Source organism: Lepidochelys olivacea, assembly GCF_965140295.1.
Source record: "Lepidochelys olivacea isolate rLepOli2 genome assembly, chromosome: 2".
Taxonomy (NCBI): domain Eukaryota; kingdom Metazoa; phylum Chordata; order Testudines; family Cheloniidae; genus Lepidochelys; species Lepidochelys olivacea.
The window spans coordinates 205464165-205488167 of record NC_140412.1 but is presented as its reverse complement, the minus strand read 5'-3'; positions in this window follow the sequence as shown (position 1 = coordinate 205488167).

Here is a 24003-nt window from a genome sequence, read left to right as displayed (position 1 = left end):
CCTTAGCAATTCCACAAGACAGGAGACTCGCTGGCCAGCTGGAGGAGTGAGGAATCAGAGGCAGCTAGCTGCAGAAAGGGCCACAATGTTTGTGGGGTTAGAAAAAGGCTTGTGGTAGATGGTGGCCTGCTCCTCCCTCTCACTGTTCCAGCCTTAGGTGACAGAAAACCTGTCTCCAAACAATAGCAGCAGAGGGAAACAAAAGTCTCCCTCTTCTTCCTATAAAGAAATATGAACTTCTGAATTTAACCCCATTTATCTCAGTGAGGTGTTAACTTCAGAAGTAAAACCTAGAAGCTACTTCTACAATTGCCTCTTCTCCTTTCCCTCCTCAGACTTCTGGTTAGAGACTATATAGTGCCTAACCACTTCAGTCATCAGGGCCTGAGAAGTAGGGTGACCAGATGTCCTGTTTTTAAAGGGACAGTTCCATATTTAAGCCCTTCTGCAGGTGTCCTGACTTTTTCTTAAAAATGGACAAAAAATCCTGCTGCTGGCTGGATCCCTGCTCACCAGTTGCTTGCCCACCGGTGGTGAGGCAGGGTGGTCCAGTGGTTGACGATGGGGGTGGGTGTGCAAGCTTGGTGGCGGGGCAAAGATGCAGTGTGCGGGGCCGGCCACACCGCCTGCGAGTCCATCAGCACAGCCCCTGCTGTGTGCCAGTTCTCGGCCAGCAGGGCCGCACCCCATTTCCAGCCAGCGGTGTCTGGTGAGTGTGGGCAGGTGCCAGGCAGCGGCCGCTTACGTGTCGCCACTGTTGCCCTCCCAGTGGCCCTTTACCTGCTTCCTCTCTCGCTGTCCTCTCCCTGCTTTGCCTCTTGGCCTCCCACCCAGCCGCACTACTCCTCCATATCCCCCACCCATGTGCTGCCTCGGGAAGACACTGTGCCAGGTACCACGAGAGGTGGGATTCATCCCAGGGGAGGGTCAGGTTGGTTAGTCAACCCCCCTCTGTGAGAGAGGTGTATGGGAGTGTGGGGAGGGGTGACATGTGAACCCTAAAGCCTTAAAGACAAGAAGGCAAATAAAAAGACTCCAACTACACCATATTTCTTTTTAACAGGGGCTTGGTCAACTTGATGTTAATTTGAACATTTGTACAATTGATTGAGATTGAACTTGCTTGAATACAAGTAATTTTACCAGGTGTCCCATATTCAGTATAGGGAAATATGGTCACCCTACCGAGAAGTGTTCTTTCAACTGGTTCTTCAAAGGTTTGCCCATTGTGGAAATATTAGAATTTCATTTGTTGCCATACAATTTATGGCACTGTTAGCTTTGTGCAATAACTGCTCAGATAATATTTAAAATCTTCAATACACCTTGTCTTTAATTGCCATAGAGACAAACTGAATGAGATAGAGAGATGCTGCATACAAGACCTTTTCATGGACGAACAGGAACTTAGCTAAAGCTGAATGCAAGTTTTGCAAAGCAGAAATTACTTAAGAGGATGATATGTCTGGATACTCTAAATGAGCGATGGAAATGTACTGTGAAGCTCATAAAGCCTTTTGAGAGGGTCAAAGAGCCCCCCATATACAGAGGGTCTATAGACCATACACAAACCGCAAATGCAGTGAGTGATGGAGCATGATGAAGCCCAGAAGAGGCCCTGGTAGGTGGGATCTCTGAAGAGTGGTTAGACCAATATTGCCCATAGGAAGATAATGATGGCAGATGACAACTAGCAAACTTCAACTAATGAATAGTACGGGTGCTGTATGGCACTAGGGCTACCCCCCACCTCTGATTCGAAGTTGTCACTTCCAGTGCAAACTATGGGCTCGGCTGTAGCAGACACGGCATACTCCCTCTTCCCTATGCACAGATACTAGTTTGTATCTTTTATCCCTGGGGGCACTAGGAGTGAGATTATCCTTGTGCTAGGCAGGAGACCTAGGGTAGATGGGAGTCTTCTTACACCCTCCCTTCCCACCTTTGCTCACTTTCATAGCAACCAGACACTACCTGGGCTTATTCTGTCACTCTCCTCCACTCCTGTAGCTGTTAGAAGTTGCTCCTTATGAGACACTCCTCTGACTTTTGGAGACCACCGTTGTTAAGTCCAAGTACTCCTTGGCCCTTCTGCCCCAAAGAAAGTGTGGTTCAAGAGCAATCTTGAGACTCTCATGGCTAAACACTATCTTCAGAGAAGCCATTGGAGCTGGTAAATCAATTTATATTAGACCATCGAGTCCAGCTCCCTGCTAATTCAGGATTGTTCTCTATACTGCATCTTCTAGTTTTAACAACCCCATGTGATGATGCTTCCACCATCTGCCTTGGGAGACAATTCCACTGTCTAATAAAGTTCTCTGTCAGGAAGATGTTCAGCCTACATTTTCCCCACTCTTAATTTTGATCATTTATGCAAATGTATGCATATAAATTCATTATATGCTTACATTAGCTTTACTGCACTTGGATTTAGACAGAATTCTTCAAACACTTCCTATGCAAATTATTAAAGAAATGTTAACATGGCAGCAAGGGTAATTAAACATGGACATGTTACTAAGAAGAACTACAGCTGCTATGATGTGGTTTCATTTTTGTGCATAAAAATATCCTGTAAAAAACCACAGATCTATTATTAAAAAAATACAACCCCTCAAACAACTTCAGCTGTTAAAATAATTAACAAGTTGATGGGACTAAAGCAAGCTATTTAACAATTGAACAATTAGTCTTTTATTTATGCAATCCAGTTTGAAATGATTTTAATACTGCTAAACAGAAAAAACGAGATGAAAATGGACATTTAAAAAGGTGTGGTTAATAAATCAGTATCTGCAGAAATGACTTAAGTACCTCTTTATTGCCATGTGTAAAGACACTTAAAGGCCTTTAAAAATACAGTAAATGACTGTTCAGAATTTCAACAGGAAGCATGGACAGTTCAGTAGAAGACTGACTAACAGCAGTCAAACTATTGTATTGGGCTAGCTGGTTCACTTAGTGACTTCATCCTGCACTGCCGTCTGGCAGACCCGGATCATTTGCTATTCCCCAGTTTATCTGGATGCAGCATACTCAGTCCGTAGCGCCATGTTGAGGGCGGGAGGGGGTCTGGTGTTCAAGCCCAGCAGTACCACCTAGTGGCTACACTCTGGGCTGCATTGACTAGTAGCAGGAGTCAAGGGCCATATTGCCCAGAGGCGAGAGTTGGTGGCCAGGGTAGGGGAATTCCACTGTGAGCATGCCTAGCAGGGGTAGCTGGGCAGGGCTTTCTGGGCCCAGAGCTGCTCCTTACCGCCCCAGTGTGGATTCTGTATACCCCACACCACACCCATTATACCCACAGTGTGTCTTTCCAGGTCAAAGCGTGGCTGCACTTTGTGAAGTAACTCTGTACATACAACTCTTTAAGGCACATTTTGTGTCATTACCATATCAAGTGTGCTTCATCTATAGGTAAGAATCTTTTTTTTCCTAACTACTTCAGGTGTGAAAGGAAGGGCTCTTTTCATGTATGATCAGGTTCTGTACACCAAATTACATTACTGTTACCAGCACCCAGTGCCGAGAGGCTGAACAACAGCTTGAGTTGGTTCATTACCCGGTGTGCTACACCCAATTATCACAACGGGGTGGAGAAGCAGAAAAGTTTATTTGAAGCTTCAAAAAGTTTATTTGAAGCTTCAGGGAGATTTGAATCTCAAATCCTGTACCCAGAGCAGGAAGTTACACAGGCTTTATACATCCTTTTTCCCAGCATACTTATCCAATAGCAAGCTGCCCCAAGTATCCATATAGCCAGCCAATCCAGTTCCCAGCTAGTTCCCTGGTTCTCTGTATCATTTGTTAAACTATACATAAAGCTGCTTTATTCAGCATTGTTCTTCCATATCTGCCCTGTGTGGCCTTGCTTAGTTTCAGGCAGTCTGACTCTGCAGCATATTGTTGCAGATCCTCAGCATAACTGCTGTGTGTGCCTCCAGGCGGGGGGGCCAAGGACACTTGGGCCTAGTACGCAGAGCTGCTGCGAGTGCCTCCAGGCGGGAGGGTGGGCCAAGGACACCTGGGCCTAGTGCGAGGGGGGCTTCATCGACACTCGTGGTCTTCCATCCCCTCAAGTTACCTAGTGGCCATGCCCCAGTGTCCCCAACATTACCCTACCCATGAAAACCGTGCAACCGCACAATTTTCATATTAGGCCTTCAGGGGCATCTTGAAAACCCACTGAAGTGAGCGCATTTGCACAGGTGTAAATAAATAATTCAGTGGATAAATAATAATAAATAAATAAATAAATAAATAATTCGGTGGATGAGGCATATGAGAAGTAGAATCCAGCTCACTTTCTCTGAACTGGGCTGACTTTTGCAGGGCTAGCAGTGAAAAAAACCCAATGACTAAAATAACTGGTGACTTCAGTAAAAACTTATGATGCACAGGGAGCAGATCTATTGAGCAAGACAATGCCATTTTTTATACAGTCACTTTAAAGTGTGATTCTACTCTATGAAGAGTGACATTGATTGCTACAGAAGGAATTCTATCCAGCCTTTTAAGCTAGAACAATTTAGTGTACGTATAAGGGGATGGAACATGCATCTCAGATAACAGAGTCCTAAACCTTTTAGTGGTGCTGTCAGGATTTTAGGCCTTGCTAAACATAGGAATATAACTGAAGCTGGTTTATAGTGAGTGGGCCAAAGCCTGGCATTCCTTCTTTCAAGGGAAATTTTGCCTGGGTAAACACTACAGGATTTGACCCATTATGTTTCAAAAATATCAGGTCTTTGGGGTGATGTAAGCTGGTTGACTGGGCCACTCAGTCCAGCAACAACCAAAAGATTGGACATGGCTTAACCATAGGTCTTTTGTATAAACAGAAAATAATATGATCAGGCTACATCCCAGCTGATCAACAGCTAATTATGAAGCTTTGCTCCCTCAACCAGAAATATCTGAAAATTTCCTTTCAAGTAATAAGGTCTACAGTTCCATTACAATGGTGTCTCAGCCTGCACGCAGCATGGGGGCAGAACCAGACCTGTTAGTCACTGGCAGCAGGAGAATGCTCCATCTTCTAGAGTTCCTGCCATTTGAGAACTTCCACAGCCAGGATAATTCAAATCTACTTTCCTAAATTAAAGACTGCATTAAAAATACTTTGAAGAAAAAAATGCAACAATTTATCTTACTGCAGAGCATGGTGAATTCTACCTAATGACACAAACCCAAATCCTTCGATGTTATTTCCATCTCTGTAGTGGATGATCATTTATCACCAGGGCGATCTGGATCTGTGGACCTTATAATTCAAAGAAAGGAGATTTTCTGGTAAGTGTGGATGCATTTTCCTGCTCTCTATGCCAAGATCCACAGATAAATTAAGAATGGGATTTTCATAACAGTGTCTTCCCCAGGTGGGAAGCAGGATCATCCTTTAAATATGCACATCCAAAACAAGGTAGATTATATATAAATATCTCCTCTGTTTTCCTTTGGGTACTAAGCCATGGAGGAGAATTCTCTCAAAAGATAGGAAATGGCATTGACTATCAGGGAGTGACCAATATGAAGACATTGGAGAAATGACCATCTAATAGATCTCGCTACAAGGACTACGATTACTCTGCTCTGAGATTGTCAGTGCTCCTACGGACTGGACTTTGATGCTTAGCCAAAGGGTGAAATATATCTTGAATTGACTTAGATAATGAATACTATTACAGGTGGGAGGACTGCTTGTCTGGATAAAAGTACAATACTTTGGGTCTTGTTAGAGAAAGCACCTAAATTCAAATTAACCCGCCCCCCCATCTGATCAGAGATAACTATTAGGGGCAGGGTCTACTCTAATGGATAAGAAGAGTAATGATACGTCTTGCAAGGGTTCAATCTGGGTAGTGCTGTAGGGAACAGAATGAGGCTCCAAGGTCATAATTTATGACCTTGTGACTGGAATAAGGTTGATGCCCTAAGGACACATTGAGCTGAACTCTTGTTCTAAAATCTGAACTAAAAGCTTTGAATTTCCCTCAGAGAAGCTCTGCAGCAGGCAGGTTGGGCTAAGCCAGCAGCCGCTGTGGATACAGAACAAAAAAATGGAGGGCATTTCCAGAGGCAGGGGCATTTCTTTGCTGCCAGTGACTAATGACTGTTTCTGCCCCCTAAGTCCAAGTAGCTATCTAGAGACCCATTGTAACAGGTCTGTGGACTTTAACAAAGAAAGTCCTTTCGCCTCACCCATAGTTATGGTATCACCACACTTAGAGCACACGGTCTTTCCTCACGTCTGCTTGGGCTTTCAGTTCTCAGATCTGCTCCATTACTCCACCTGGGACGCCTGTGGGAGAGGTAACCAGAAAGTTAATTCCTTGCCTGCTGATATTCAGATATAGAGGCTCTATACCCAGTCACTAGCAGATTCACTCTGCTTGCTCCAATAGGTGATCAGTTAGTTACATTAGAATGAAGACCGAAGAAGCCAGACCATTGTTGCCTTGTACAATCCAGGGAGTAGCACTCAGGCATTAACTTCTGACAATGGTGCATGATAGAATGGTGACAACAAGAGCAGGATATGAATTAATCCCTTAGCAGGCTTCAGTTCCCATATCTTAAAAATTCAGCCTCAGCATTCCAAAAATGTCAGACAGATGCTTTAATATTTTATATGCTGTTGGTCTTCCAGTCCAGCAACTGTGTTGGGGCAATTTTATGTTCCATTAAAAAGAAAAAAAACCTAACAACTCCTCCCCACCCACACAGTACAATACTGTGGTAGACTTGATGTACGTGGAAGGAAGGTGGGGGAGTATTTTCTTGGCATACCTCGCAGATTAGTCAGCAGTGGCACAGACACTATTTATAATTTGTTGGATAAAATTAGATTTGCCAGCTTCCTCCCTATTTTACAGTTGCCTGTTCGGGGCCTTCGCCCAACTTCCATTGAAATCAATGGACAGACTTCCAGTTATTGATTTAAGTTTCAGTGGGTGTTGGAGTGGGCCTATAATCAGAACCCAGCCTGAAACAAACAGTGATGGAGTGACTCTTTTCAGGGATTTTCATATTTTTACAAAATGAACAGTTCTATTGAAGAGCCCCCTGAAAGGGTAGAGCAATTGCCATGCTAAGATTTCCCCCTCCCCCTGCATTTACCACCACCATTCTACACTGCCTTAATTTGGAGTGGTTCAACATTTTTCTTTGCATCTGGATGCTGACACAAGCTCTTTAATGAAGGCACTTCAATACTTCCCTAGATGAGTAGAACATGCACCTAGAAGTCTAGAGTGCTGAGCAGGCTAGTCATTTGACCGTGTGTACGAGGAGGTTTTTTAATTAACTTCCATACAAAGTGACATTGTTTGAATAATTCCATGAGAACCAATATGTCAAACAGAGTTTGTCTGCATGTCTCTGTGCTTCCAACAGATAAAGCAGGTTTGTAGGTTGGATGCAGCTTATTGTGGGCTGTGTGTGGAAGAAAGGCATTGCTGTCCTTTTAGAAGTACTAATGGTAGCTCCCAGAAAGGGATGTATTTGCTCTGGTGCTTTTAAAACTAAACCAAGAAAATGTGCAATGGCTCTAATTTCTTAGAAAATAACTTACAAATGCAATTCAGAAAGAACGTCTATATTGTAGCTGAAACCCACCAAAGTCTTGGCAGAGCATTGCTGTTGCTTCTGAAGCTGTGAAGTTAAAGGGCTACATTCTTGTATTTTCTCCATCTGTCAGGGAGGTTTATATCCTCACACTGTTAAACAATTCCCCTCTCCAAATCTCTCTGACACACAGGGCAAGATTCTGTGCTGTGCCTCCTGGAAGTGCAGCACACACAAGCGCGCCCAAAGGGATGGAAGGCAAAAGTGGCTTTAAACCTTCTCTGGACTGCTCTGGAGCCTACAGTGATCTCTGATACACCCTAGGCAGTCCACAGAGCTGCTCTGCCCAAGCTGCCAATGGGCTGCTCTTGCCTCAGAATCTTGATAGCACTCCAAGCTATAAACCTGCTTTATCAGTGCAGCATCTGCCCCAGGGGAAATTCTCCCTGAGCGGACTATTGAGTGTTCCTGGCCTCTGTACAACTGCCACAGTAGTATACAAAGGCTGCCGCAGAGGGGAGAATCCTTCCCAAAGAGTTTAGCAAGAGGAATAAAGCGTTTCTCAGAATGTAGCTGCCTAGATATAGCAAGTTAGGGTCTAAGGCATATGGTGAGGGAAGGGGAGATTGGATAATCGAGATTCTCTCACCTGTTCCAATGGAACTGTCTGCAAGGCAGAGAAGTAACACATTTAAGGGTGGACCCGCCCAGAAACTGTAGCATTTAAATTCCAAATACCTTATCCACTTCCATTCACTGAAACAAGACATTGAATAATTATTTGACTAGAGTCCCTTTCTCTCACAAATTGACCACACTTCCTCTCCTGGATCCGTCTGGGGCCTCCGACAGACTGTTTCTCCTACTTTTAAACCTTAGCTGCCTCCTCCTGTCACTAGACAGACTTTTTCTGCCAAGTGAGGTAACCCAAGTCTACCCAAATAAACTTATTGCTGCTTACATCTCTGCTTCTGACTCACTCTTGTATCCATCTTCCTCTGACTTCAGGGCCCCAAGCCCAAGGCTCCTGCCTTAATCCTCCCTTGGCTCTAAATAATTGATTGAGCAATAGAACATCCATATCATCTCTCTAGTAAAGGCCAGAAAAAATACCAAAGATCCTGTCTTTCAAGATACAGAGTATGATGGAAGCATAGAATTTATATGAAACTTTTAATGAAATGCCTAAGTCTGGTCTAGTCCAGAAAATTGTGGCCTGATTTCACAACCAGTGCACAACCTGGAAGAGCAATGGTGGAAGCTGTAGTGTAGTCAGAATACCATTTTTTGTAAACCACCATTTCAGCTAAGCCTGCCCAAATAGAAAGAGCTACGAAGTTTTCTAATGTAGACACAGCCCCTCCGAGCCCATTTCTGTCAGTCAATAGAGAATTGTTAGACCCCAACAAGGTAAATTTTTTAACACTATTGGGAATTTCACTCTCTTTTGCTAGTCACAGCTATATTGAAGTAAACTTCCAAGACCATAGTGTATTGGACCAGACAAAGTTTACACGTAACAAGTTACTCCTTATAGGGCAATTAAAAAAAAAGTTATGAGCTGGGTGGCTTTACCTTTCAATAAATAAATGACAAGTTTGGCACCTCTGCTCCCAAGCCTAGGCAGAAGACACCACAGTGCAGTTCCGTAGTACTGAGTTTTGCACTATTGCTTTAGGGCAGTAGTTCTCAAACTTATTTGTTTGCGCCACCCTGCTTTGTATCTGAAGTCCATTTCCCCCCCCCCCCCCCCCCCGTACATATACGGATAAGAAAAACTCACTAAATATTAAAAACAGTAAGGCATTCATTCAAACAGAGCCAACAATCCATTGCAAGAAGAGCAAAAGCAAAACCGTACTTGTGATCAATGCTTAAAATTAAATGAGCACACCGCATCATAGCAAATGGATTAATGTACAGATGGCAACAACTTTGTATAATGCTATGCAAGCTTCACGGAAATCCGTCAAAATGCACAGCGCCATCTGAGGACCTGATATGCCTGGAGGAATTAGCTTTGCTAGTTAGTCATTGCTGTGGGTAAAAATGTGCGCAGTAAATTTTCCCCCCTAAAGCTTCTCATGCCCCCCCGAATACCTTCTGCACCCACTGTGGGGGGGGCCTGTCGCCCACCCCCAACGTGAGAACCTCTAATCTAGGGTGGTGGATGTTGCAATTTAAAACTTTAACACTTCCTAAAAAACAAAACCCTCTTACTTCCCCAGTCTGAAGAATATATTTTCTTCCACATCGTACCTTACCACATCTCACTTGTTGATTAAATACTGTGGGGTTGATATTCCACTCAGACAAGTACAATCAATAGTAATTTTATCATTATGTATCTTACAGGAGTGCTTGAGATCAGGGCCTGGTTGTGGTAGATGCTATACAAACACAAAGCAAGAGACAGCCCCTACCCCTCCGTTTATAATAATCTAAGTAGACAAAGGATAGGAGGCAAAGTGACCCGTAGGTCAGTACTAGAGCCAGGACTAGAACTCAGGTCCACTGAATCCCAGCCACTACCCTACTCCCAGGAACATGCTGCCTCTCAAGTCGCTGAAGTTACTCTAGTGCAAACCTGAATCAAGCTCTTTGTACCCACCTTCATGAAACTGCAAAATGCACTACAGCCACTAACTACATCTCTCTTGGGTTCTGGTCTACCAGTTTGTTAGTTCCTTCAGTACTCGCAGGGCTTATGCTCTAGAGTTATTTACCATTACCACCGGTCACGATGCAGTTACTGTGCAACTTCCAATAAGAATTGTTATATACTTACAGCACCGTTATCACATAATACTCAAGTGCATTTCCTGGCAACTCCTTATTCTCATGAATGCCGAGAATGGATGATCATTTGAATGAAAACAGAGATAACAGAGCTCAGGCAGCAACTACAGGTCATCCCAAGACAAAATTGCTTGCATTATAGGTCAGATTCTCAAAGCTAAACACAACAGCTTCTACCCTAATTCTCTCCACTGGAGTGGTACTGGATATTAAAAAGTATATACAAAATATGTGCATAGGGACCCAAACAGGTAACTGTCCATACGGACACCAGTTGGATAACTTGCATACATATCTTGGATACAGGTTTTTGTAAATTTAGCATCAGAAAGCCTCAAAAATCCCAAGTACAGTAATTTAGAGTTGAGGCTGAAATCTGTCCCAATTGTGACAACTTAGATACAAAATAATAGCCCTATAAACTCATGACCTGAATTAGTAAAAAGGGAAAGTGCACCCCCAGTGTAACTTCATTGGTTTCAAATAAATTACCCTGTAGCTAAATTGGTTTCCTTCTTTGAAGGTGAGAAGTGGTATAATGTGCACTTCAATAAATTCACTATAAAGTCTCACTATTTTGTTCTTATGTACCTGCAAAGTGATACTTTCCAGACAGCATCCTGAATATAAACAGAGTTTACTTTTTGGCATAAAGAAGGTCCTCAAAATTCTAAACCACTTCCTCTCCCAACTGCTGATATACTGAGATCCTGCAAAACCACAACATCATCCATATTTCTAATCCAGATTTACCACATGCTCTCCTGTAAAATAGGCTGTTGCAGACTACAGAGTAAACACAGGAATGAAACAGGCTTTTTAATAATTGGAGAAGGTCCAAGGAGATAGTGTTCAGATCCAGATGCTGATCTTGTCTATGCTGAGGCTAGAGGTCAGTTTCAAAGCTGAACCAGGGCTAGGATTTGGGGTTGAAGTGACAGTACTGAAATCTTACCACCTAGTCTGATGAGATTTTGGCCCCAAGCAGAAAGTCTAACAGGGTGACCTACCCTTGATAGATCATTTCAGGAAGTGGCAGAAATCTTGTAACATTAACTGGCCATTAACATTAACATAAACTGGATCCTGAAAATGTGCCCTCTCTCATTTTGATGCAGAGTCACTGATTAGAAGCTGATGTCCCCAAAATTTAGGATTGGGCTCACATTTGAGGTTCCATTCAAGACTTTTTAAAATTGTGGCATTAAGATTAATTGATACTTGCTATAATTGGCAAAACAACTACTGCTAGCAGCTGGAGAAGTGGCACTGGAACATTTTTAATGGTGGGGGTGCTGAAAGCCAATCCCCTTGCTCCTGTCCTCCCCCCGAGCTGGGGTCAGGAACAGGGCCATGTCTCTGGGATGGGGGACCTGGACAGGGGTAAGAAGGCAGAGGCTGGGGCCGGAAGCCGAGATCCCTGGGCGCTGGGCTGGGACCCCATGTGCGGGGCTAGAAGCGGAGCCCCCGGAGCAGAGGCTGGCATAAATCCTGGGGGTGCTGCAGCACCCCCTGAACCCCTAATTCCCATGCCTATGGCTGGAGAGTAGCCAGTTAATTAATACTTATTAATGTATGTATGTGGGTACCACAATGTACCTCTGTAGTCCATTGGTGCTCAAAACAGTGATGTTGTCATTCTCCAAGGTGCACCTTTAGAAATACAGTATTCTTTTGCTAACAATTTATTCGCTTGGTATTTTCCAGCCCAGTGTGCCAGCACCAGCAGTTGGACTTTTCAGTAGGACTTGGTAGAATGATCCAAAAAGTACAAAGCTTGCCGTGGGAGCCCTTTCCTCCACCCTTCCTCACCACATTCAGCAACTAGAAAGTTTACTTCATCATCTCTGAACATTGTCAGAAACACATGGCTGAAAGGCTGCTGGGACTAATGCACTACTAGTGAGTAACCGCCAACCTTCACAAGCAAGCATCCTACCATTGGCTTCCCATGCTGAAGGGACTTTATTAATTATAATCCATGTTACTTCCTATTCATGCTCCTTCTATACAAAGCATCAAGAGGTAATGCCAGGAGTGGGCTGGTCAGTGAAAGATATCTGGATCATATTGCACATATTTATTATGGAATGCTTTACACGTTGCCCTTGATTAATATGGGAAGAAGAGCTCAGCTTATTACAATCAGTGTTTTAAGAGAATGGAGTAGAACCCTAGTCAGAAGTCTCATTCTTGCATAGCTCAAAGGCACATAGTTTGATGATTTGTATTACATGGCCTGTTGCTTGACAGACAAGATCCCTGCCTTAAAGAGTTTATAATCCAAAGGGCATTTATAGAAATGTTTTTTAAAAGCTTAGTTACAGCTATTAATGATCTAGTTTGCACACAAAAGACTGAACTGATCACTTGTCTTTTAGTTTCTTTAAGCTTAGCCCTGCGTGTCTGGCACTCAGTAATGATCCCTATCTACCACTGCTCCTGCTTTATTACAGTGCCAAGAAGTCACAAGTTTTAGAAATATGAACAACAATTACACTATAAGTTAGTTTCTGAAATCCCCATTACTGCCTAAGACTTTCAGTTAAGGATAGGATGCAGGAACTCCTTTAAACTATAAAGTACACAAAGGCCAAAGACTGAAGTGACCTCTTATAACGGTCTTTGAGGCGCATACCTAGTTAGACTACACCCTTCCCATTGTAAAATCCCCGGGTGGGCCTGGAAGCATCCCAAGCTTCAAACTTTTTTTGTATTACAGGATGTTTTGTTTAGTTTGACATTTTGGCTTAAATCAATGCCCACAGTACCCCAGAAAAGTATTTACTCAGAGAAAAGCAGGGGCCATTTCCACCACGCTCCTCTCAAGGGACTGTGTTTGGAAAGGACAGCTGTAGTTTGCTTAAGGACTCCAGGTGATAGAGACTGTTATAGGGATATGCTGAATCACCACATATCCCAGGCATTGGGCTCCTCATCCACAACAGCCCCTTCTTTTTAGTTATGCTGGTATGTAGTTGCCCTGGTAAAAAAAGAGGTTGTGGCCTCAGGTCCCTGCCAGCCTTGATGCAACCAGGATCCTACATCCCAGTTTATGACAAGAGAAACCAGGGGTCAACCTACCTCCATGAAGTTAAATACGATAAAAGATATAGTCTGCCAAAGAACAAGTGTAATGACAGGAAGAAACGCAAGTAAAAATCCTTTAGACTCTTTGGCACATGTTGGAGCAAAGACAGCAAGCTTCCCCTTTCGTAATTAATACGACTTTTACCACAGACTAATACACTTGGACCGGTAACTTAACCTGTGGAGTCTAATACCTTCGAGACCCACTGGTGCCAATTAAATAGCTTTGAGTCTTGCAAGATAGGATATTCCAGAGATTAAGCTCACTGATGTGAAGATCAAAGAGAAACTACCAGACAAAAAACAATGTTGTGAGTGTCTGAAGCCTCCTTCTTTGTTGCCATCATTCTAAACATCCCCAAGAGATAAATTGTGAATAATGAACAGCAGCACAATTTGGTGGATATAAACTGCTCTCTCTTCACAGCTGTTAGCTATTTCCCCTTGCTTTCTGTGATGTCAGGCGGCAGAAAAAACACATCAGCACTTAATCCAGCTTTTATGAGCAATGTCATGTTAGACTGTGGTTTGGAATATGATTTTTGGACTAAATTCCACTCTGTGTGACACCCATTGAAGTTAATGGGATAAAGCAAGTGATTTCACTGGGGTTGCATGGGGTGTAACAGACAACAGAATTTTACTTAATCTGTCAAAATTCTGAAGCATATTTATTAATCCAAATGTCTGCCTAAGCCTGATTTTGCAGTCATCATTTGCCTTCCTTGTGCTGTGATGCTTCCAATTGCTCCAAATTCCTCTTTGTTATGGTCTGTCATGACCTTATGGACCTCAACCACTTTCCTAATTTCTCAGTTCTCCATTGCTAGCAAACATTTTCATTTTTGTTTATTTATACAGTTAGAACTTCTTTTCAGAAGAGTTTAGGGGAGCTCCCATGTTGTCAACATTCTCAGTAAGAACTTTGATAGAACTTTCCTAGTGAAGTTTTGTTTATGAATGTCCCTGGAAAAGCAAAATTTCAAGTCTTTAAACAAGCTTTTTTAATCAGTACATTACCTCAGTTTAAACCCTAATTGTACAAAGCCTGGCACACGTGAATAATTTTACACCTGCGAGTACTCATTGATTTTTCTGGAACTATTCATGAACATGAAGCTACTTATACGTGTTTGCAGAAGCTGGGCCTTGGTGACTAACTGAAGTCGTTTTGGGACGTAGCAATTTATAAAGGATAGGCTCTCCAGTCATGGAACATAAGAACAGCCACACTGGATAAGACCAAAGGTCCATCAAGCCCAGTATCGTATCCTCTGACAGTGGCCAATGGCAGGTGCCCCAAAGAGAATGAACACACAGGTTATCATCAAGTGATCCATGCCCTGTCACCCAATCCCAGCTTCTGGCAAACAGAGGCTAGGGACACCATACCTGCCCATCCTGGCTAATAGTCACTGATGGACCTATCTTCCATGAATCTATCTAGCTCCCTTTTGAACCCTGTTCTAATATTGGCCTTCACAACACCCTCTGGCAAGGAGTTCCAGAGGTTGACCATGAGTTGCGTGAAAAAAATAAATACTTTGTGTTTGTTTTAAACCTGCTACCTATTAATTTCATTTGGTGGCCCCTTGTTCTTGTATTATGAGAAGGCGTAAATAACACTTCCCTATTTACTTTCTCTATACCACTCATGATTTTATAGACCTCTATCATATCTCCCCTTAATTGCCTCTTTTCCAAGCTGAAAAGTCCCAGTCTTATTAATCGCCCCTCATACAGAAGCTGTTCTATACCCCTAATCATTTTTGTTGCCCTTTTCTGAAACTTTTTCAATTCCAATATATCTTTTTTGAGATGGGATGACCACATCTGCACACAGTATTCAAGGTGTGGGCGTACCATGGATTTATAACATGAATTATACCATGTGACCAGTCAGACAGCTTGTACATTAATTCACAAGTATGCAATACTCAGAGCTAAGACTGCAAGTAACTATTGGGTAAAAGTATTTCCACATAAAAATTTCAAACAATTTCAAAAAGCAAACAAATTCATAAAAAAGCACTAAGGCTAGTTTTCCAGGAAACATGGTTTTAAATTGAATCTTGTTACTGAGCAACTGGGACACATCCCAAAATATAAATGCCATTCTTCTACCAAAAAGTAAACAAACTTCAAATATAAAAAGCATTTTAAAAAATTAAGACTGATACTAACTCATAAAATCAGACAGTTTTATGCAGTTATATAGAAATGTGTCCCCTATTAAAGACAAAAATAGGATGGCAGCATAGAAAACTAATGTATAGAAATTATGAGTTTTTCACCAACCCTGTTTTCAGTGCTATACTTTTGTTATCTCCTGTGCTGATTAATTCCCTGTGTAAACCCATTTAACTCACCACCAAATGCGGCCAAGGGTTTCTGTTATTCTCTTTCAACCCAAATTCTTCTCTTAAATATGCGGGGCGTGCACAACTCCCATTGTCGTCGGTAAGGATCGCATGCCTAGATCTTTAGGCAGAAGTTAGCCCTTTATGTTTGTGGATATTAATGTGTGTGTTTTAGATTGGCCCCAAATTATTTTCATACTGCACTTTTGGACAAGACTAGCGGTTAAGTCATTTCTGCTCTGTGTGGACATTGGAGATTTCAAGGCACTTTTCAGAAGGATGGAGGTTTTGCCCTGGTGTTCTTGACCAAGCTTTTCCAAACCATCCACTATTGTAAAATGTATTTTGTACCAATTAGTTGCCACCATTCACACCTAAGTGTGGCTACATTTTGATGCTAGTATATGGGACAAAAATATAGGTCTTTATTCTGACAAACCCTCACTGTTGTCAAAGGAATTTAACTGAGGACCTCATAATTTGGCTCTATATGCACAGCTGTAAAGTTCTTTGGAATGCATCACAAGGAGAGGTGCTAAATAAATGTAATATATTATTTTATCTCTAAAAAGCATATTCAGCATAAAGAACTATCACAGGACACACCACTCACCACCAGACTAGCATCTCCCCTGAGACTCTGGGGATTAGCTGGAGGCCAACACTCTCCATGTCTGCAGCTTGCACACTGTCACTTCATCTGCCTGCAGCTCCTCCCACATCCTCAGGAACAACAGCATCCTCTCGGTGGCTTAGCCCTCCAGCTGTGTTACTGTCTGTGTTCCCCCCCTTCCGGGGGAGTTGAACTTCTCAAAAGTGTGATAGTTTTCTACCACTTGCCCCATGCAGGGCCACCCGGAGGATTCAGGTGGCCTGGGCTCTTTGGCAGCGGGGGTCCTTACGCTCCGGGTCTTCGGGGCACTTACCCCCGCTGCCGAAGACCCGGAGTGGAAGAAGCGGCGGTGGGTCCTTTACTCCGGGTATGTTCAGCAGCACTGAAGGACCGCCCCGCCGCCGCAGCCCTGCTGAAAACTCTCATGGGGGCCCTCTGGGCGGCCCTGGCCCCATGGCTGGTAGGGAACCCAGGCCTGCCCTCTTCTCTGGGTTCCAACCCAGAACCCTCAGCTCAGCAGTCTTGGCCTTCTCTCTCTGGCCTCAGCGCTCTATCCCTAGGCTTCTTCCTACCACTGGTTCCCTTTTTCTTCCTGGGCCTACCAATTCCTAAAGGTTCCTCCCTCTTCCCAGGAAGTGACTGTAGTCTCCATTCACTCCTCCCTTTCTCCTGTGAGCGTCTGACTTTTCCTAGCAGTTCCTTCTCCTTTCAACTCCTGGGCTTTATAGGCCCCATCTACTCCTGCCCAGCTGAGCCTCCTTAATCAGCTGCCTAATGGGTTAATTGGCCCATCTGGCCTGTATTGAACTTTGCAGGTGTCAAGATTCCCTCCCCACTCTGAACTCTAGGGTACAGATGTGGGGACCCACATGAAAGACCCCCTAAGCTTATTTCTACCAGCTTAGGTTAAAAACTTCCCCAAGGCACAAATCCTTCCTTGTCCTTGGATGGGTACTGCTGCCACCACAAAGTGAATTAGACAAAGATTCAGGAAAAGGACCACTTGGAATTTCTGTTCCCTAAAATATCCCCCTAAGCCCCTTCACCCCGTTTCCTGGGGAGGCTTGAGAATAATATGCCAACCAAATAGGTAAACCAGATTCTTAAAAAACAGAACTTTATTATAAAGAAAAAAAAGTAAAAGAAGCACCTTTGTAAAATCAGGATGGAAGGTAACTTTACAGGGTAATCAGATTCAAAACATAGAGGATTCCCCTCTAGGCAAAACTTTAAAGTTACAAAAAACAGGGATAAACCTCCCTCAAAGCATAGGAAAAATTCACAAGCTAAAAACAAAAGATAATCTAATGCACCCTGCCTTATTTACTTACTCTTTTTGCAATATTGAGACTCATTTTAGGAGAAGGAGTTTTCTGACCTGATGCTTCTCTGATTCACCAGAGAACACACAAAACAAAGAGCACAAACAAAGCCTCCCCCTCCCCCACCAGATTTGAAAGTTATCTTCTTTCCCCATTGGTCCTTTTGGTCAGGTGCCAACCAGGTTATTTTCCTTCTTAACCCCTTACAGGTAAGGAGGAATTCTAGGCTACCTTTAGCTGTATGGTTATGACAGCAGGGCAAGTGTGGGATAGTCACTCCATCACAAGGACAAATAATGACAACCAGGAGCAATTGGTATTTTTCCATGTACCTGTTACCAAATGTTCAGTTAAATAATGTAGTTTTTGGCTGGACAACATTAAGGGAAGTCACAATTCACAGTAATACATAGGGTCAAACCACAAGCCTATCATATCGTCAGGACCAGACACTCTCATTTCCATTATATCTTCTTCATAACAAAGACAGTAGCACTGAAAAATAATATGCAGTTTATGCTTTTACAGAACTCAGTTCTGGGTACGTATACTGGCTCTTCCACCACAAAACTCCATTATATGCCCTCTTTGGTCCTGTTGATGCCCACCTGCTACCCAGTTGCACCTCATTAAGCTTCACACCTGCAGCAACTTTAAACTCAGACCCTATGGCTTTTATCCCCCCTATAACACATCAGTTGTTTGCTTGTCACACTCTCATTAACAACTGTCTTGTCATCGGGAGTTTTCCTAAACTTATCCTTACTGCCAAAATTCTCTGACAAACCTCAAAAGTCTGATACCTCAGCAGGTTCCTGGTTATCAAATACTGAATATACTGAACACAGACAAAGACACAGTCAATGATAATCCCAGTTCAGGTGACAGGAATACATAGCCAAGTAGTTTGTTCCAGAGCCTGAGGACAGATTATGCTTTTGTTGTACTTTTTTGCATATAGTATGTGTTATTTTTGTGTATCAGAAGGATGGGAAATATCAATTGAAAGAACTTTCTATTTTTCTTAAACACCATATTCCAAACAGTGTTTGATTATCCATGTGATCCATACCAGTAGTGACACAGGCCTAGATCCACCAAGGAACTTTTAGGCTTCCTGTCACACAGTGGAATTGAGAGTCCCAAGTTAAGAGCCAAGGCTCCCTATACAATGCAAGGGAAAGGTTAGTGGTGTGGTCTACAAACGTATTAGGCATCTAAGTCCCATTTTTAGGCACCTAAGTTATCCACAAAACTCCCACTCTGCTGCTGCCTGTACATGCTTAAATTCACTTTCGCCTACATTTTTGCAATAAACATTTTCTAGGTGCCTACTCTTTGGCCTCTGAGCATGTGCACAGCTGCCTCACTGTACATGTCCTATGTCCTGCTTAATCCCGAAAGTGATGCACAAACTGGGGAAGATAGACATTTGACCACCTAAATTGTGTGTGGGGCCTGGTCTGGTATGCTCAGAGGCTGCCTACCAGATTGGGCCCCTGAGCTGTGTTCACACAAAACAGTGAGAAGGGGAGGGGCACCTCCCTTAAAACCTTTAGCCTAGTGGATGGGGTACTCACCCAGACCCTGAGAGAGCCCCAGTTCAAGTCTCCCCTTCTTCGGAGAGGGAGAAAGGATTTGAACAGGACTCTGCTCTGGTTAGGGCAGATGAGTGCCCTAACCACAAGGCTTTAAAGTCTGTCTCATTCTTTCACTGGCCTAATATTTAATTATTCAAGTATTTAATTAAAGTGGAACAACGAGAGAGACTGAGGGAGCTCCACATCAGAATACTCCACAGCCTAGGAGTTAGGGCACTCACCTGAGAGGTGACAGAGTCCTGTTCACATTCCTTCTCCCCCCAGGCAGCGCGTCTCCTACTACCAAGGTGTGTACCCTCTCCTCAAGGCTAAAAATTATAAGGGAGCAGCTGCTGCTATCTAGGGGTTGGGGTACTGTGCGTCTGGCAGCAGCCACTCAGGTGCTACACTCTGCCCACCTCCCACAAGACCCTAATGGCTTTCATGTCCACAGTATTGCTTGCACAATGCAGTTGAGAGCTCAGCTATAGGAATTAGTTTGCCCAGGACTATTGCACTGTTTTCAGACGTCATTTTACATTGCCCATGTAAGCAGTGTCAGGATGAGCTCCATCCTGACATCTGGTGGTGAGGTGTGGCAAGTTGTGGAAAAGAACTTCAGGGGCCAATCTCATTTGCATAGGCACACCCACCACGCCTAGAATGAGACCATAGCTGCCCAAATGGTCACTTTGGCTGCTGTGGGATCCCCAGTGTCTCTGTTATTGGGGCAGGAAGAATAAATTGTTATTACCCTGATTATGGGAACTGTGCTTGGAACTGTACGTGGCCTTTTGTTATGATGGAGGGATTCACCATCAACTAAGTAGCACTCGCTAGGCAAGGGTCATGGGTTCCAAAACTGTGTGAATAGAGAGAGGCTGTGGACAAGTATTAATACTTGGTGGTATGGGCCCCCTGGTGAGGGCCTTACATGCTAATTGCACTTTCTCCACTGTGGAATATCAGAGCTAATTTTGATTTCACTAGAAATCTAGTTATAGGCTGCTGAGCTCACTTTGGGCTAACAGTGCACCAGCACTGGGGCTCCCCTACTACAAGCTGAATTCACTTAAGAGCTGAAATCACTGAGTGTTGTGTTAAGTAGTGGGGGAGCCTGAAGCTATATTGTGGAGCAGTTCGACGCGGAGCAGTTTGTGGATGGCAGGAGCTGCTTGTGGGCCGTGGAGCTGAGCGAAGGAGTTTGTGGGGCGGCTGGCGGAGCGGAGTGCCGCTATGGAGCGGTCAGCTTCAGATCACGTAAGGTGCCTCTTACCCCCGTCCCATTTCCACCCAGGTTGGGAGGTAAAGCTCCGCAGATAAACTTTCGAACTCTGGGGCTGCCCTGACCAGGGACAGAGACTTTTGGGACTTTGGGTGATTTGGGGTTGCTGGACTCAAGAACCAAAGGGAAAAGGGCATGCCGCAAATTGCCTGGGGTGGGTTTTTTTTGCTCATGGGTTGTGTTATGAATCCTGTTGGTGGTGTTTCCCCAACATAATGCCACATTGTTTCTCTCTGTTATTAAAAGGCTTTTGCTACACTCAGACTATGTGCTTGCGAGAGGGGAAGTATTGCCTCTTGGAGGCGCCCAGCGGGGGTGGTATATATTTGTCCCAGGTCACTGGGTGGGGGCTCGAGCCGGTTTGCATTGTGTTACTGGAATGGAACCCCTAGATATTGAACCCGGCCCTTGTTGCTGCCAACTCTGACGGGCAGAAGGGTTACACCCATATGATTTATTAGCAGAAACCGTGTTAAAAGAATGACCCTGTCAAAGAAAGCTATCAGGTTGGTTTGACACGATTTGTTCTTGACAAATCCATGCTGACTGTTACTTATCACCTTATTATTTTCTAAATGTTTCCAAATTGATTGCTTAATTATTTGCTCCATTATCTTTCCGGGTATTAAAGTTAAGCTGACTGTAAATCCCCTGATTGTCCTTATTTCCCTTTTTATAGATGGGCACCATATTTGCCCTTTTCCAGTCCTCTGGAATCTCTTCCATCTTCCATGACTGTTCAAAGATATTTGCTAATGGCAAGTTGCCCTCCTCAGTCAGCACCCTGAGTATTCTACGATGTATTTCATCAGGCCCTGGTGACTTGAAGACATCTAACTTGTCTACGTGATTTTTGACTTGTTCTTTCCCTATTTTAGCCTCTGATCCTATCTCATTTTCATTGGCATTCCCTATGTTAGATGTCCAATCGCCACCAACCTTTCTGGTGAAAACTGAAACAAAAAAGTCATTTAACACTTCTGCCATTTCCACATTTTCTGTTATTGTCCCTCCCACCCATTGAGTAATGGGCCTACCCGGTCATTGGTCTTCCTCTTGCTTCTAATGTATTTATAGAATGTTTTCTTGGTACTCTTTATGTCTCTAGCTAGTTTGATCTTGTTTTGTGCCTTGGCCTTTCTAATTTTCTCCCCATACTTGTGTTATTTGTTTACATTCATCCTTTGAAATTTGACCTAGTTTCCACTTTTTGTAGGACTCTTTTTTGAGTTTCCAATAATTGAAGCTCTCCTGGTTAAACCAGGGTGGTCTCTTGCCATAATTCTTATCTTTCCTCTCAAGGTCCCTTCCAGTCCTATGATTCTATGAAAATGAAATTCCTCTAATATTTAATTCAAACTCCCCCCCACCCCCACCTCTCTCTCTCTCCACTGTGGAATATCAGAGCTAATTTTGATTCCGTTAAGAGTCTAGTTACAGGCTGCTGAGCTGAATTCACTTTGGGCCAATGGTGCATCAGCACTGAGGCTCCCCTACTACAAGCTGAAATCATGACATAGCTAAAATTACTAAAAGCTGAAACTGGGGATCCCACAGCAGCCAAAGTGACCATTTGGGCAGCTGTGGACTCATGCTAGGCGGGGTGGGTGTGCCTATGCAAATGAGATCAGCCCCTGAAGTTCTTTTCCACAACTTGCCACAACTCACCACCAGATGTCAGGGTGGAGCACAACCTGACTCTGCTTACACATAACATGTCATTACTTCCATGTTTTATATACTTATTTTCTTCACATCCATGCAAATAAGGTTGATGTTAGGATACAGAAAAGAATTGTACTATGGGGTGTATGTAGCTATGCAAATGGAGGGGAGGTGTTAAGATATATGCAGGGCTTTAAATATAAGGAGTCTTCCTGATCATCTGCTCCTGGTGCAGGGGTATAAATCAAGTCGAGATGGCAATTATAGAGTAGCAACCTATGCATATACAGTCTCTCTCCCGGGCAGACTTGTGTTCATTCTTTCTTTTTTAGTGATTTTCCTGAATATGAAATAAAAACTATGCAGGTTGAAAGGATATGTTGGCTCTTTGTGTGTGGATAACATAACATGCCACTTAATATTTAACATTGAACTGAAAGGGAATGTTTGGGACTAAAATACATGCCAAAAATGAGAGAGATGGGGAGAATAAGCATGAGTGATGTAACATGGTGATTGAAGGGTTTATTGCTCTGGATAAATCCCCTGTATTTCAAATGAATACTAAATCCTATGTTTGATATGTTCTACCTCTTAATGACTAGCAAGCAGATTGCTCAGCAATGGGTGACAGCGAATGCCTTCTATTTTTGCCATCAGGCGGAGAAAGCTGAAGGGGCTAGGTGCTGATGGCTATCTGGACACTAGAGGCCCTAAGAATCAGAGTAGATTAATGATCAACTCAAATTTACATGGGAAGCTGCAAGAGCATAGGAAGCACATAACTTGTTTTCACACTAGAAGAATAAATCCTGGACAGAAAACATCATTAAGCTGTATTTACTTCGTAAATATGTACCCTAACTTAAAGAAAGAAAACCTTATGAAATGTTGCAATTTTATGAACAGTAAAATTGTTAAAAGCCTGGAAATTCTAAGTTATGGTTAAACTCTGAAAAACCCAAATGTTTGAAAGTGCAGAACTGAGGCAAGCCCCCAAAATAACCGTAACTCTGCCCTTACTTATGCGCAAACATAAAACAAAATTTATACCCACACACTAGCATGGGATTGAGTATGGCTCATATCATATCAGTACTGAATAGTGAATACCATACTGTCCAGTATTTCAGGTACTAATATACGCATCACTAACCCACTATTTATGTACCAGCTACACAAGAAGAGACTATCCTCTATTTCCCCTTCCCACTTTGAGGAAGCAACACAAACATCTCATCTTTTACATTCATATAAACACATGGAAGACTTGTCCAGTGCTCAGCCTGCGTTACCAATATAATTCAGTCACATGAGACTTGGGAATTTTACAGCCATTTGAAACTTGTAGGATTCCAGTACCCGCAGACATTGTAAATGAGAATGCCCTTGCCATTCAACTATGAACAACCTATTATTTTATTATTTGTTTGTTAAGAGCACAATGAAATTTGTTTCAGCTGTCCACAGCAACTGGCTGCAAGCTTCTTAAAGCCCCAAGATGAACTCTGTGGTTCTTTCTAAAATGTTTAAATGTAATATTGCCCATCACAACCATTCAAAAAGTAATGAAACTTGTTTAAAAATCACGATTTCGTCTTTAAATTATAAATCTGAGATTTTTTTAATTTGCCTTCTGTTTTTTTAACTATAAGGGTACACTTGGGTCATTTTTAGCAATTTTTTCTCTGCAACCACAAGGGCTAGAAACTTACCTTTT